Below are 10,676 nucleotides of genomic sequence, written 5' to 3'. Positions count from 1 at the left end.
GGAGTTAGCATTAACAAGCAGCAGTAGCCAGCATGGCTCACCTGCTGAGCATTTTGTGCTTTGTCCTGGTTGGGAAATGTGTAATTTCAAGCCCAGTCAAAAGTAAGGAGTTTTTTTTTTTTTAAGTGTACAATGCTGATTTGCAGAGATGTTACATGTATGTATGGCCTATGTTTGGATTAATGCTAAGAGTTTAAGACTGTGGATTTGTATGCATTTTAGAAGGACTCTTTATTGGTGAGGTTACCACATCATGGTCCAGTTTGAATATGGATTTAAAGTTCTTTTTGACATGGGACCATAGTCTGGACTATTTTTGATTGTTCCTGGTTAGGAACAGCCTTTGTTTGAGAGCCGTGGCGTGTTTTCATTACAAGCAGTTGGATTATTCATTTGCTATCAGTCAACTTCAGCTATGGACAGTGTTTGGACATTGATGTACTACAGATAAGACTTTCGCACACATCAACTTTCACATGACGAAATCCTAGTCTTACTCCTTGTGTATTTACATTTTTGGCTATATATAGCTGTATTAACCTGAACTGAATGTTTTGTATTTAATAAATTCATTTGAAATCCCTTTGACTACTGTTCATTTTTGACAATACAGACATTAGTTATGTGGTGACTGCATCCGTTTTAGATGTATAATAACAGTCTCCCCCCCCCCCCAAATACTTAAGTTATAGTAGCTGGATAGTATTTAAAGTGAAACTGATGTATTGTTGTAGATTAATAGTGTGGGCATAGTGAGGGCTTCCTGGGTGCTAAGTGAGGGCTGCCCGTGCAGGGCCAGCACTAAGGGGCCAACGTTTTGCCAATGCCAAATTCTCAGGGGCCCTGCGCTGGCAGCCCGCTGGGGGCCCTAAGGCTAGCCCTAAGTGGGCCTATAAAGGGCCAGTGCAGGCTTGTTTGCAGGGTCGGTTGTCTGCGGGGTAGTTTATAGTTTTGATTGTTTTCGTCTTCTGAGCTGAGTTTAGTTTAGATTCAGACTTTTCTCTGACATACTTTGCATCCACCATACTCCGAATACCACAGATTAAGGAAAACTATTCGGTCTGAGAAAGTTTACATCAAAGGGCTCCGCTGCCACTCAGCAGAGGTATGACTACGCTGCCATCTTGTCACGTGACTCCCTCATTGCGATTATTTAACTGCTCCCGATCGGGACGGAGCATCATGTTTGATATTTACGACTCTTGATCGGGCTGCCTCTGATGTGATACCCACGATAACCAATGAGTGTGAACAAGAGTCACCTACTGGATGTTGTGTGCTTCTATAGCCGAAACTTGGCAGCCAAAAACATGCCACAAAAGTAGAATACTGAGAAAGAACATCACCCATATTGTTATTATTTTTCTATAACACTGTCTCAAAGATGCCATTTTAAGCTAAACACAGACTTTAAACGGACAGACTATGGATGAAACCTGCTATGATTACCATACTTTTAAAGTATAAATTTGATTTAAACAATAGGTCAATATAATATTCATATAGGGCACATATTGTATTAGCCCTACAGTTGAAATACATGCATGAAATAGTATTTAAACCTATAACATTTTATATAACATTTACCTATTTTATCTCACAATTCTGACTTTTTTTTCTTGCTAATGCAAGTTTATATCTCCTAGTTCGGACTTTATAACTTTCCTCAAGTCAACAATTGCAAGTTTGTCAATTCTGAGGGAAAAAAACAGAAGTGTGGGATTATAAACTAGAAAGAATGACAAGTAGATTTTTCTTACCAGAATTGTTATATAATATAACATATAATAGATATAATCTCGGAATTGCAAGAAAAAAATCAGAATTTTGAAATATAAACTGAAAATTAAATTTGTATTCTTTTATTCCATGGCTTAATAGACAGCTATGTTAAAACTGTCATTTTCTGCCACCAGATAGGCTCCGCCCACAAAAAAAGTCATCACTGTTTGCAAACACTGAAATTGGTCTATAAGACTAAAAATTGGTTGAAACTGTTTTGATGCCTCCCATGGTTTTAAAATCAGTTAAGATTTGAAAATCATCTAGTGTGTCCCAGGCCTAACTCGGGCAGGAAGAACTACTACAGAGACAGAAAAGAAACTCAAAACCGAACATAAGCGTGACACCCTGTTGTCACATGATTATTTTGGGTTGTGGTTTTATTTTATTTTACCAGCAAAATGTTGATGCTATAAGAATACACATATATCAATCTGTCAACAATTCCCTTGCACATCTGTAGGTGATCGATAGGTGTGTTGGATAAATGACTAAAAACAAGTCAAACATCAAAGCAAAAACAAATGAATCCCTTATGATATGCCTGATGAAGGTCATAGGACTGAAACATTGTGAATAAATCTATTTTTGACACGTTTGCAGGTACTGATAGTGTGTGGGATTCATTCAGTTTAGTTTTTATATATCAGACTGAATTTTGATCACAGTGTAGCAATAAGCATGTTTTAAATGACCTGTTGTTGTCTGTTCATGCAGGAAATCATGCAATTCTAGCTCTGCTAGTCCTATTGGAGTATTGAAAAGTAAAGATGCATGTTTGGTTGCATGACTTTTCCAAATTTGTAGTCTGGCCTGAAGTAGAGAGTGTACTTTTTCACTTACTACAGTTGGAAAAAAGTTCATTTTTCAGTAATGCATGGGTGCTACTTTTGTAGGAGATAGATGACATGTTAAATATTTTGTCACTTTATTCTTTTATTATACTGACTCATTTTATAGAGATAGATGACATGTTGAATATTTTGTCACTTTATTCTTTTATTATACTGACTCATTTTATATTATAGTTACATAGTCATATGATATGCTATATCATATATTTACTTGTTTATCTTATATATCATAATTACTTGCTAGTAGGATTGCCTTTATCATTCTCATGTGAATTGGTCATATACAACAAAGCACTGCTGTTAAAACAGAAATGTAGACAAATGTATATTTCCCATTTAAACTTTATCACTCAAAGACTGCATATGGCTTTACAGTGATTGTTTGTTTCACAAATTACTGAAAAAAAAAATATATGAAGTTAACTTTACTTTTATAAGTCTAAATAGTTTCCTTGGCTTGCAACCCATATATTATGGGATTCAAGCATGGAGGAACAACATGGAACATTATACTAGATAGTTTCCTATGTTCAGAGAGTTCAGGAAAACAATTAAGAAATATGGTGGTGAAGCCAGAAACCATCATGATTACATAAACAGCTAGGTGTGCACTGGAGGTTTTTATTGCTTTGCTGTTGGTTGCTTTGTTTTTGCTTTTGAAGCATACCATTGCTATTCTGAGATATGTTAATACCATACTCCCCAATGAAGATGCAAGTAAAACAACAGTAAAAGTTAATCCATATACATTATTAATCACTGTACTTTCACAGGAAAGTTTAAATAGTGAAGCATCGTCACAAAATGGATTTTCAATAAAAGATCTGCAGTGAGACAGACGCACACTGAGGTCAATCAAAATTCCCACCAGCACTAATGCAACACCCCAGGCTCCTGCTGACAGTTTAACTACCATATTATTGAACATCGTAGTTGACTATCGCAGTGGATTGCATATGGCCACATATCTGTCAAAGACCATGATCATTAGAATAGTGTGGGATGCCGTTCCATATAAATGACCAAAAAAAGTTTGCATAACACTCCACATATGTGATGTACTGTTCAGAGGTGTCTGTTAAAGTATTCCTCATCAAGCGTGGCAACAGAATGGTTGTCCCTAATACATGATAGAGTGGCAAGTTGCAGAAAAGAATGTGCATTGAGATCTGAATCAGAATTGCAATGTTAGATACCATAATAAATGTAAGCAATTAAAAAAAAAAAAAAGGCTGAATGCAAGATTCTTGGACTGTTGTTTAACTTGCAGTCCCTCCATTAAAAGTATGCTGTATCTGAATGTCAGGTTGTCCATCTGTGACCTAAACGAAACATACAGGGCTGTGCTTTTCCAAAACCATTGTATAAGCCTAAGTAGATCGTGTAGACAGCAGATTGTGGTTTCTACTTAGGCCTATGATGCTTTTGAGAAGCACAGCCCAGACAGAGTCAGAACAAAACTTAATGCAACAGAACAAAAAAAAATTTACACAATGTGAAAAATCTGTTAAAAATATTTTCCCTACAACAGGTATAAACTATTAGTTAGTTTCTGATAATAAAAAGTAAAATCTTAATTGTTTACCCCACTCATTTATGTATACTTACCAAGGTAGATGACTGATATAGTTATCACTTTGGTTAATATATAGAGGCACACAGCGGTTGCATTCCTTTCTTCTCTGCAATCATGAGTCAGTGTTTGAGCAGAGTTGACCATTTTATATGCGTCACAACAACTTAAGTTTACATGTAGGCTGAAGTAAAAGAGTGTTGACATAATGGAGAGAATGTGAAGCAGTAGATGGACTAATACATGTTAAAATTAGAACTTCATAAACAATTTTAGCTATAATGAGAAGCCAGTGCAACTGTGAAAGCAACGGTGTGATATTCACAAGGAGAGGTAAAAAAAAAAAAACCATCCCAGTGAAACCCGATCAGCTATGCATCTTATTCAACAGAACCAAATGGCATATGGTGTCAAAAGCAGAAACGTTAATTCAGGTGTTCATGCCCTCGATGTTAGATTATTGGACTGTTTTATTGGGTAGTTGTTCTACATAATTAAACAAGCTGAGAAGCCAGTGCAACTGTGAAAGCAACGGTGTGATATTCACAAGGAGAGGTAAAAAAAAAAAAACCATCCCAGTGAAACCCGATCAGCTATGCATCTTATTCAACAGAACCAAATGGCATATGGTGTCAAAAGCAGAAACGTTAATTCAGGTGTTCATGCCCTCGATGTTAGATTATTGGACAGTTGTTCTACATAATTAAACAAGCTGGTTAAACTGAAAAAAAAAAATCTTGGTGGGGATTACGGGCGTGTGTGCTGCCCAAACGCACATAAATGGCAGAGCCATTATGGACAGTGCAGCAGCCTCTGTACTGGACTCTGGGGCGTGAACGGGCTCCAATGCAGACTCAGGGGCTAGAGCAGGCTCAGGACTGTGGTCAGGGCCTAGAGCCGACACTGGAGAAAACTCTAGATGAGGAGTGGGGGGTAAAAACTATGATAGTATGTAACTGATATTAAAATAACATTAATATAACAAACAAAATAACATAAATTTTTTCTTAAAACACACTTGTGGTGTTTCAGATCAAATGACCAGACTAAAAAATTTTTTTTATTGTAATACAAAATACAAAACCTGTGCTAACTGAAAGTTGAAAAAAAGATTGAATTCAAGATTTGGTGATAATGTAGCATAACTAGAGATTTTGCAAACCTCAAATTAGGTAAAGGATTTTTAGCACACCAGGGTTGGCCAACATAGATCTTTTATGAGGAGCCAGTGGCTCTCTTTCTCTCTGCGGTGAGTAAATCAGCCTTTCGTCCTTTGCAAAATCAAAGCCAACGGCTTTGAGTCTACCTCATTAATCAAAGCGTCCCTTAGAAACAAGTCTCATGCACCCTTGTCAAAACATGAGGACGCGTCTGCAGGTTCGCGGTGAATGCAAGTGTGAAATGGCACCAGAGATGTACAAAAATAGTCAGGACATGTTAGCGAAGCAAGGACACAAAGAAGTGTTGTAGAGAGTGTGTACCACAAGGCCTCGTGCACACAGCTAATATTTGGAAACATCTCTGAACTGTTTATTATGTTGAGATGTGCACCTTTTGAGCATGCCAAAACTTACCATCATAAGTGTTTTTGCTGTCTGAATCCATTAAACAAGATCAGAATTGGTGCATATTAGCACTGACGATGCACACTGTGCAACTCTGAGTCATAAAGAAAATAAAAGAATCCAGCATCAGTGCTCTGTGTCCTTTCTTGCTTTGAGTCATCTCATCTATCCGTGCACAGACCACTTTAGATGCATCATTGTGAGCAGCAGTCACTGTTTCTAATATGCAGGTTGCAAATTATTAAAGGAAAAGCATTTCCAGCTCTGGATCAGAGGCTGTGCCACACATACTTTAGAGCCTCCAGGCTGAAAAACTACACTTGAACTCTTCCATCTCAAAAGAAACAACTGAACCATGACAGTTGGACTGACTCTAGGTGCAATGAAAGTCTTAACAATAAAAACACAATGCCAGAATTACAAGCCCTGACTGGTGCTTCAGGAGCGTTATTGAGTTGTGGAGAGTGAGTGTGCTGGTTGCCTGTGCCTGAAGGTTTTGATACAGTTTGGCATCGTTTTACTAGACTGGAAAACAAAAAGAACTTGAAAAAAAAATTTGCTGCCTTCTGCCATAAAATGACTGCTTTAGGACTAGTGATGAGCCTCAACCAACCATTAGCAATCATACAACTGAACAAATCGATGTCAAATCAACCAAATTTCAGAAACTTCCCTGGCCCAACGTTTAGAGGTTAGTTAATATTTTTCTGGTGAAAGCCAAAATATTTATTGTCATGGATGAATATTTATTAAGTAATCCAGTATTTTGTGGAGGGGTGTCAAAATGACAGTTTTCACCTGAGCTTTGAAGCCAAATTACAGGTAGGGGGAAAATTACTTTTCAACATCATTATTTTATTTGATCATTATTTTAGTCTTTTAGTAAAATATGTTGACTTTTGCCGTCTTTGTTGCTTTATATGCCAGTGGTAACAGTTCAAAAATGGGAAAAATCACGTTTTGTGTTTTTTCACCAAAGTTTCAATGTCTGTAACTCAGGAAGTATTAATGATGTCTCAATATCCGTTTCGATTCTGATTGTTAACAGACTTGTCTTGTGGTATCTTCTTTCTTAAGGCTCTGTATGTTCATTTCCAGAGATACAAGGATCTCAATCCAGCATCAGATGTAAATTGTACACATTTTCAGTGGTCAAAAACCAGATCACTTTGCATACAGTTGATACTTTTTTTAAAGAGGAATATCTGAAGAATAAATAAAGTTGAAACAAGAAATGTGTCTTCTTTCACTCTGTCAAAACAATTGCATCCAAAAATATTATTTTTTCAAAGTTTGCAAACCTGTAACTCAAGAAATGTACATTCTGGTTCTTAACAAACTTTTCTTTGGCAGTATACTGCACATTTTAAGGCCCTAAATGGTTCAATCCCGGAATTATTGGGATCTCATCGTTGCTCCATGAGTCAATTGTAAAATTGTGCACAATTTCAGTGGTCAACAACTAAATATGGATCACTTTGCATATAGCTGATTTATTTATTATTTATTTATTTTAAAAATGAATGTCTTAAGAACAAATACATTTGAAACTAGAAATGTATCTTGTTTCTCTCTATCAAAACAAAAAGGTGCCAAAAATTGTGTTTTTCCAAAGTCTGCATGCCTGCAACTCAAGAAGTATAAAAAGTATCTCAATATTCTTTTAGATTCTAAATATTAACAAACTTTTCTTTTAGTATATTTATTTTTAAGGCCCTATATTGTTCAATTCCAGAGATATGGAGATCTAACTGCGGCTCTACGTGCAAATTGTTGAATTTTATGTATTTTCAATGGTCGAAAAACCAAATGTTTTCATAGAGTTGATACTTACTGTATTTAAAGAAGACTGTCTGAAGATCAAATAATGCTGAAACTAGAAATGTCCCTTTATATATTCACATAGAAGCAGTATATGTACTTATGTATTCACGAATGTTTCCATTTTCTGCTTACTTTCAAATATGAATGCCAATTCTGAATCCTGTTTGCTACGTTAATTCAAATCAGTCCTGAATGGTCCATGACCCTGCTGCTAAAACCTGTCAGGCTTTTACTTAGCAGTAATAACTAGCTGACTGCATTCTTAATATGTTCCTCTCTGATCTCTCAGGAGAAAGAGGTGACCATCACAATGCCAAATGGAGAAACGTCAGTGGCCACTGTCAGAATCTGGAACGAAACCGTGTCCAATTTGACCCTGATGGCACTGGGATCATCCGCCCCTGAAATCCTCCTGTCGGTCATTGAGGTGGGTGAGACTTTAAATTGACAAAATGTACTAGTTGAGAAACCCTTTGTGACAATTAACCGCATAACCACTAATTACATTCACAGCAGATGGATAAACCCTCATTAGCGTAGCCTGAGGTTTTACTATTTCATTAGCAGCGTTACCACTCATAATTTAAGTGGTGCTTTGTCTTATCATTCCGTTTGTATCGAAGCATGACCCGTTCATAATTTATAGTCTCGTGTAATTAAAATATACATTTTGTGGCTTTTAGCTTTGCCTTTTAGCTATGAGAACATACAGTCATTCATCTTGCTCACAAGGGCACCATTCTTTTTCTAATACAATAGGGGGGGGGGGGGGGGGGGGGGGGATTGTGAACTTGTAGCCGATCTGACAGAAATGATCAAGGGATCTATTAACTTTGCCATCAGGGCACTGTTAGACACAGCCTTTCGGGCCTGGGGAAGGCTGGAGATGTCAAATAGGCAGTTCTGATGGTTGCTGGTGAAGAGTGGGGGGGGGGGGGGGGGGGGGGGATTGTGAACTTGTAGCCGATCTGACAGAAATGATCAAGGGATCTATTAACTTTGCCATCAGGGCACTGTTAGACACAGCCTTTCGGGCCTGGGGAAGGCTGGAGATGTCAAATAGGCAGTTCTGATGGTTGCTGGTGAAGAGTGTGGAAGATTCGGGCATATGTTTGGGATGAGCTGAAGTGCCCAAATGCTTTCTGGATAGAACTTGGTTTATATTTTCCTCATACATTTCCTCAAAGAAATCAGAACCATTTAGATAGGACATGATTTATGAAATCAACTAATGTTATATAACAATCACCAGGAGAAAGAAACCGAAATAACTCATCATCCAGTCCCATCCAAAAAGCATACATTAAGCATTGGCTCCCTCCAGCTCACCTGATGGGACAGCTCCAGGAATTCCACCACGTATTGCTCCAGAGGCCAGCCACACTGTTGGATGTTTCGCAAGCGGTCCTCTGCCAGACTCTGTTGCTCAGCCGGTTTCATTTTTGATGGTCTGGTGTTTTGTCATGGTTGCGTTGTTAAACACTTGTGAAGACGATGGAGTAGCAATCAAAGTCTTTTATTTTAAATCCAACCACAAATCAAAGAAATCACAGGGCAACAATACCACAACAACAACACCTCATATACAACTAACACCAGACAAATATCAAAACAAGAATCAGGGTATAAATGCAGTGCAAACACAAGGCCAATCAAATGAGGATAACCTGAACAGAGGACTACAATCAATCAGTAACCATGGAAACTAACAGGCAAGGAACGGAGGAGAACAGAATAAGCTAGAAGCAATGACAAACTAGAACAGGGGTCACCAAACTCGATCCTGGAAGGCCGGTGTCGGTGGAAGTTCCTGCAGAGTTTAGCGCCAACCCTAATCAAACACACCTGAACCAGCTAATCAATGTCTTACAAGGTATACTTGAAACTTCCAGGCAGGTGTTTAGGCAAGTTGGAGCTAAACTCTGTAGGGCACTGGCTCTCCAGCACGGAGTTTGGTGACCCCTGAATTAGAACATACCAAGGTAACAGAATCAAACAGAAATACAAACGTGACAAACTCTAAACTGATTTAAAGCCCAGCAACACTATTGTAGCTACATAACTTCACAACAGCATCTCTGCTTTAACAAAAAAGCAAAACAGTAAGATTTGACACCAAGACAAACTTAGAAAATGCTCTCTAATCGTTCTCGCTGTACTTTGATGTCATACACAACATGGTCGGTGTAGTGCTGCTCCAAGTCATACACCTATTTTGTTTTGTTAGGAGTAACAGTTCTTCAGTGGCTTTATAATTAATATTTTCATTTACACAATTTTGCAAAATCAGACAATATTGTGTCTATTTATATACCTGTCACGATGCGGTGGGGATGAAGCACACAGTGCCAGGGTAATCCAGAAGTGAGTCTTTAATTAGCAAACCAAGAGTTAAACAGAAGAACATAGGAATAAAACACCACAACATAACTTCAAAGCAAGACAAAGGAACTGAGGAAAACACAGAGTATATAAACACATGGAACGTGATTAGTCAAAACTGAAACAGGTGGAGAACTCAGTCAAAACAGGTGAACAGAATAAACAATGATTAACTAAACGAGAACAGGAACTGAAAATAGGGGCAAACAGGAACTAAACAGAGACAAATATGTGATAATACTACAATATTAATGTCTTATTATTGAATTGTTGTAAATAAATATCACATTTGCAGCTGGTTAGTGTTAAAAACATTCTGGGAAATCACTTCACATCAGAGTGACTACTAATAGGTTGTCTAAAAAAAGTCAAATTTTTGAGCAGAAAAAATCACCCACTGAATTTCAAAGCTGATACATAGTAACGACTTTCTACTTTAAGGCCCTTATAGAAGTGTAGTGGAGTGAAAAATATGATATTTGTCTTTCAAATGTAGTGAAGTTAAATTCATAAGTTTCCAGAAAAAATAATACTCAAGTAAAGAACAGATAATCAAAAAGTATACTTAAGTACAGTACTCAAGTAAATTTACTTTTTGTTGCCTTTAAAGTGAAATAACTGAACATAAACATAGGAGCCTGATAAAAATGCTAATTCTGTCAGGACCACTATCGTCAAAATGATAGATACTTAGCA

At 37.4% G+C, this 10,676-nt stretch overlaps 1 pseudogene; it reads right to left on the bottom strand.

Moving 5' to 3' along the window:
- Window positions 1-3,075: 3,075 nt before the first annotated feature.
- Window positions 3,076-10,023, bottom strand: LOC107588779 (olfactory receptor 10J1-like; annotated as a pseudogene).
- Between the last annotated feature and the right edge of the window lie 653 nt (window positions 10,024-10,676).

The sequence above is a fragment of the Sinocyclocheilus grahami genome, unplaced genomic scaffold, assembly GCF_001515645.1.
Source record: "Sinocyclocheilus grahami isolate Dianchi unplaced genomic scaffold, SAMN03320097.WGS_v1.1 scaffold107.1, whole genome shotgun sequence".
In the NCBI taxonomy this organism is placed as follows: Eukaryota; Metazoa; Chordata; class Actinopteri; order Cypriniformes; family Cyprinidae; genus Sinocyclocheilus; species Sinocyclocheilus grahami.
Note: the sequence above shows the minus strand (reverse complement) of the source record. Positions and strands in the feature narration are given on the sequence as shown.